The sequence below is a fragment of the Mustela putorius genome, unplaced genomic scaffold (assembly GCF_011764305.1).
Source record: "Mustela putorius furo isolate JIRA1106 unplaced genomic scaffold, ASM1176430v1.1 tig00000224_pilon_pilon_pilon, whole genome shotgun sequence".
In the NCBI taxonomy this organism is placed as follows: Eukaryota; Metazoa; Chordata; class Mammalia; order Carnivora; family Mustelidae; genus Mustela; species Mustela putorius.
Window position 1 is genome coordinate 26,315,786 of NW_025421321.1, and position 6,559 is coordinate 26,322,344.

General features: G+C 37.6%; 1 pseudogene; it reads left to right on the forward strand.

Annotated features, from left to right (window-relative positions):
• The first annotated feature begins 4,998 nt into the window (after positions 1-4,998).
• On the forward strand, positions 4,999-6,201 carry LOC101682828 (annotated as a pseudogene).
• Positions 6,202-6,559: the final 358 nt, after the last annotated feature.

The window sequence follows — 6,559 nt, forward strand, 5'->3', positions numbered from 1 at the left end:
TTATATTGCAATTACATTACTGTATCAGAAGAATCAAACATTTTATTCAAAGCAAACATCTGGGACTATATAAATTAAAAGTTAGGAAGAGTAATTCTTGCCAGACAATAGTGACAAATACAGGTAAATCTCCTGCTTTTCCAAAGCTCGTGTTCATCCCTTTGCTTCTACAAAAGACCTGTGTTAGTACCTGTTTTCACTAACTGAAAAAATTTGGAGAGAAATTTTGTTTTCATGAAAAAAAGACAAAAATAGCATTCAGCATTTGTTTTACAACAGGCCATTACAGAGGCAGCCATGCCTAGAGCAAAGTGGCACCTCAGATCTTCTTCCCCGGGAACTAAGCTCAGCATCTCAGCATCAAGCTACTATATCTTTGAACTATGTCTGTGAGCATCAGTGCCTTATCTTGATTTATTCTGTGTATGCATTATCAAGATGTGTCCTAAGGTATCAGAAAAGCTTTAATCCACTGAGCCATCCAGGTGCCTCAAGGTACCAGAAAAGCTTAAAAGAGGTGATTTTGGGGGGCTGGGAATGCTCAGAAAATTTTCCATATCAATAACTGGTAATTGTTTCTTTGCTTTATGTCATTTCAGCTTAGGAAAACTTTCCTAAGAACACTCTACTTTAAGACAGTGGGGGAAACCTGTACCAGAAATAATCTATTTTTTAAAGATTTATTTATTTATTTGAAAGAGAGAGAGCCCATGAGCAAGGGGAAGGGCAGAGGGAGAAAGAGCAGGAGAGAGAATCTCAAGCAGCCTCCCTACTGAGCACAGAGCCTGACTCTGGATCATGACCTGAGCCAAAATCAAGAGCCTGCCAATTAACTGACTGAGCCACTCTGGTGCCCCTAGAAATAATTCATTATAATCACATTTTTCTCCAACGTTCCAATTTAATTTATAGGATAAATCACGAGATTTAGTATTGCTACAAAGATAACATTTTCAATTTATCCAAGGTTTACAAGGTATTGGCAATAAAATAAACATATATGCTAAAGTATGGTAGGTAAAGAAGCCCTCTCCAACTCTAAGTTTGGTAATCATGATGTTTACCTCATGGAAAATTGCTGTTCACTAATTTGCTTTTTAAAGCAAAGATGATTTTACACACTATCAAGTAGAATAAATAACGGGTCAGTCTTTTTAATGTCTATGTACAGATGGTATTTTGTATCTTGGTATTTCTCCCAAATCATAAAACACACACACAAAAATAGTGTCATAAAATTTTATTCAGAACACATAGTTCTTTTAGGCACAGTAATTTAGTTTTCTTAAATTAGTTGCTTTTCTCAGAACCTATTGTCCTAATTGAAAAAGGTAAGATCATATAAACCTTGTAAGTAGATCATTAGTATCCCCATTTTTTTCATCATTTCATCATGGGAATGCATTTTGTAGCTGTAATATGTTACACTCATATATATATATACAAAGCACTACATTTGCTTTTATTTCTTCTACTCTAAATGACAGATTCATTTTCCCCTATATAACTAGTGAAATTGTTTTTATAAATATAAAAAATTATGTGAAAATACTTTTATGAAGTTAAGCTTGGTTTCCATGGCTACATAAAACTACCAGTGTAGATTTACCATAATCTAGAAAAATGCAATTGCTATTTTTATTGTTATATACAATATTTATTTGACTCGAATTGCTAAGAACCAAACTCTTAATGTTTAACAGGACTTGGTTTAGCAAGTTGTTGTACCACATCCTTTTTGATAATTTAAAATATATAAAATCTTTTTTCTCTTTTCTTTATTTTCCCCTTCTTTCCTTCCTGCTTTCCTCTGCCCTTCCTCCCTCCCCTTCTGCCTTTTCTTCATTCCTTTATTCCTTTCTTCTTTCCTTCCTTTCTTCTGTCCTTCTATGTGAGACTTGGATTGTGAAATGTCTGTGAAACCAGACATTAAATTTATGGTTTCTGCAACTGGTATCTTCAAAGTGTGGCAACCATGTTTCTATTCTAGATCTGGTCTATTTATTATAGAACCACTTAGCAGTTGTGTATGAAAAAGCTCCATGGATATATCATCAAAGATTTATATGTATACATTTGAAGGAAAAGAAAAGAACACCTAAATTAGTACAAAATCAATGGTGTCTTACTGTTACTAGTGCCTCAGGAGCTGAGCAACCAGTTCAGCTTTAGGTCAAGTTAAGGAAAGAGCAAGAATAAAAGCTCAGTGATGCAACTTTATTTTGTCAGCTGTGTCATGAATTCAGACTTGAAATATTATCTGGGACAAGATGGGTGGAGTAGACAAGGAGCTTCTTTTGATAGGATATAGTACACTACAGTATCTTGATAAGCTATTTGGTTTCCAGGGATTATGTATCTGCTAGTACCTAAGGTATTGAGAAAAAGAAATTCCACCCTAATGTACAGTTCAGAAGCTTATCATTAGAATACAGAAAGGAAGGGATCCTAGAGGCAGAGTGGGTGGACACTGAAGGAAAAAGAAATGTAAGAATATCCAGTTATTTCCTGGTAAGGAGAAAACAGAAAGTTTAAAGCAGTGGTTCCCAAATAATGGTTTCTTGTTAGCATCACTTGGCAAGCTTTACAATAATATCAATGGTGGGGGTGCCTGGGTTACTCAACTCATTAGCATCTACTGTCAGCTCAGGTCACGATATCAGGGTCCTGGGACTGAGCCCCATGCAGTCTGTGCTCAGTGAGGAAGCTGCGTCTTCCTCTCCCTCTGTGATTTCTCTCACTCTCACTCTCTTTTAAATAAATAAAAATAAAATCTTTAAATAATAATAATAATAATAATATCTATTTTCAAGTCCTACCTAAGACCAATTAAGTTACAATTTCTCAGTTGAGTCCCTGGAATTAGTCTTTTAAAATGTCTACCCAAATGATTGCAATGTGTAGTTAAAGCTAAAACAAGCTCTAAGAACACTGACCAAAAGGGATATCACACTAAATCAGAATATAGGATATATACTTTGTCATTAGTAAATTTGACAGTGCTTGTTAGTCTATTTCATTTTGTTTTGCTCTCTCATATTTACATATGTAATTGTAATTTTTTTTTTTGACTATCTGGATGGATGAGGGTGTGTTTGACTCTAGGTAACCATGCTTCATGTAATTTGTTAACTTTGTTGTCCCACTGTAACAGCTGCATTTTAACTGAGGTGTAGGGGTTTGAGGACATCTTATGAGGTATCATATATTTTAATTATCTCCAAAGCCTTCTTCATTGTTATAACCCATGAACTCCAGAAAAATGGTTGATTTAGGACGTAATGTAATTTCTGGCATTAAATGATTCAAAACTTTCTTATGGTTTAAGCTGTGCTCCAAGACCCTGTGATCCTTTCGTTCCCCTTAGAGACAAGGTAGAACCCAGTGTCTGGCCTTCTATCGCTACCTGAAAATACTTCACTGAAATCTCTTCTAAAGAGAGCATGATCAAAGAAGTCTACAAACAAAACCCATTGTCTACAGAGACAAGCAATATGTATGGATTTGCCACCCTCCTTTATAATTAGCAAGGCTAATGAGAGGCTCTTCCATCTGAATACCTGCCATAGCTGTAGCTATGTAGGCTTAACTGCCCAGTGTGTCCAATGGGTCTGGTGAGATGTGGGAAGAACAGTCAGGGGAGTCCAGAAAGCACTGTGTTTAGGGTAGGGGAAGGCTCCCAGGGAAGGCAGCAGTGAGTGAGTGGATAGAGCTCCTGGCAGGTACAGATTGCAACAACAGCCAAATTTAATCTTCCTTCATACATATTAGATTGTATGTGTGTGTGTGTATGTGTGTGTATGTGTGTCTATAAGAAAATACTATTTTTTTTCCCCACTGGGGACCATTAAATGCCTTCAAATTCCCTTCAGTTTACATCAATGTGCCATGAGAATATTATCTTTTTGTGTGCCATGACATAAAATAAAATTGGGAAGCACTTATACAGTTTAGTTTTGCATACATCAGAAGCACTTTATAAACAACACAAATTGTTACATGGTGTTACTGTATCCCTTGACTATAATTCCCAGTAATGTAATTCCAACATTTTTCATTTTCTCTCTACTATGGCACCGCTGTTCAAGTACTCCTCTTTGACTTCTGGATAACAGTAGACTTAGCGCCTCATAGATCCTTGTTTTAAATGGTGATCCAGTGTAAAAGGAGCAACTTCATCTAGGGAGCTATAAAATTAAGTATTATATGACAACACATATTATACTTTTAATATGTAATATAAATAAATATAATAAACTATGTAGTAAATGGGAAGAATATCCTGCAGTTCCTAGATACTTGAAGGCAAGAGAGTAAGCAGCCAGAGATAAGACTGCTATTTTCAGTGAGTTCATTTATTCTTGATGTCCTTTAAGTTTTTATTGACAAATATAGAAAACTTTCCTGAATCAACTTTGAAGAGACTAATGATCTGTGTTTGTCTCAGAATATTTTTGTAAATAATCTTTACAAGAAAAATAAGCAAACTTCATTTACCTGAACAACTTGATTTAACAGATATTTATTGGCTCTCTATTAAGGGAACAGAACATGGAATGTTCAAAAGCCTTGTCAGCATCCTTTGCCAAAAATATTATGACTTTGATTAGATAAGGAGTTATATAGTAAGTAGGACAATGACTTATTTTCTCCCAGATATGTTCCACTTGAGAGACAGAAATAAGTTTAGTAAAATAAAATTGAAACCAGATAAAGCCTTTTCTTGCTTTCTAAAGATATTGTTATTTGCATTTTATTTCTCTACAGAAATTGGTCCATAATTGTTTATACAGTCTGAGGCTTCCTCCTTTAGGTCACTTAAGACCTAGCCGTCCACAAAATGAAAATATCAGGGTTGGTTTTTTTGTGTAATTCCCTTCTTTAACTCTTCTAACACCAATTAAGACCCTACTACCTAGGAAGCCTTTTCTAGCCAAATCATCTTTGAGATACGTACACACTATTAGTTACGCATTCCTTAGTTGAGTTTAAGATAACATGGTGGCTTTGAGTGTCGGCTCCTATAAGGAGAGGGGTGGTTGTTGTGGCCTCCATTGTCTGGGTTTTAAGGGTGACAGAGGCCATGGTCGCAGCAGGAGCTTTGGTTCCTTAGGAGGCCCAGGAGAAGGGTTCAGGCTCTTTGTGCCACATGTTCTGTTTTATTTCTATTTGTGTGAAGTGGCCTTTCCCGGACCAAGCCAATGCCTGCTGAAACTTCTTTCAGTGAGATATTGCTGAAGAGGAATCAGGACCTTGCTCCTAATTCTGCTCAACAGGCCTCCATCCTTTCTCTGGTAATGAGAGTAAACAGTGTGATTGACAATTTGATTGTGGCTTCAAGGACATTTAGAGTACAAATTGAAGAAGTCAGGCAGGAGTGATCATATAAAAAGGGAACAATGACTACAGAACACATTGTGGCTGACTTGGTTGTAATCCTAAAGATTCTGCCAACATTGGAAGCTGGTGCTGCCCTAGGGAAAGCCTAAGAGCACAGGATCCTTCCGAAGTTTTGACCACGCTGACCAATGAAACTGGCTTTGAGATCAGTTTTTCTGATGCTATGGGAATATTTTCATTGCAACAGTGCCACCTAGTCTTTGAAAACTGGACCCAGAACTCCATTTGGATATCAAGGTGTTGCAGAGTGACTTAGCAGCCATCAGACATGCTGGTTGGTTTGAGGAAAACACTTCTCAGTCCACAGTTAAAGTTCTTATCAGACTGCTAAAAGAGCTAAGAATTCGTTTTCCTGGCTTTGAGCCCCTCACACACACTCGGGCACTATGCTCTGATGAACAATCCCACCAGAGAGCCTTTGGCCCTAAACATGGCATACAGGTATTACTTAACAGATTCTGGCTGCAAGACTGTTCCTGCCAGGGTCGGTGGGTATCACTGACCCCTGTAGGAGTAGCAGCTTCAGAGTACACACAGTCTTGACTCTGGAACAACAGGAAATGATGTTTTACACAGCTAAGGCCTGGTCCAAATTGTCTCACATTGTGGTTTTCAGAAGACTCTTGGCCAGGAGAGTGAAGCCAACCATCTTGCTTCTGAAATCTCTACCTGGAATGGAGTAATAGTGACACCTTCAGAAAAGGCTTATGAGAAATGACCAGAGAAGAAGGAAGGGGAGGAAGAGGAGGAGAAGAACCAACTCAAGGAGAAGAGGAGGAAAGCATGGAGACTCAGGAGTGATCTTGCTTTCTCTTCACCCCCTTTCTTTTCCAAGGGGAAGACTGCAACCTAAGCTAACCTAAGCTACTAGGCTTTACATGGTGGCATTTCTGAGTGATGGGGAGAAAGGAAGGAAAATAAACTCTACAGAAAGAAGTGTCATTCCCCTGCGTTCTGATTGGCTCAGTAGCCAGAAGTCTCCCATTTATGACCTATGCCATCCATCTATAGTGAAGCAGCATACCAACTTTTCTCCCTAAGACTTCAAAGAACCCAGTTCTTTGGAAACCTTTCTCAACCAGTACTTTGTTATGGAAATGTTGTGGACTGTTAGTGTCTGGATTTTTTTTCCCCCCTAAGAAAAATGATTAAAGTACTT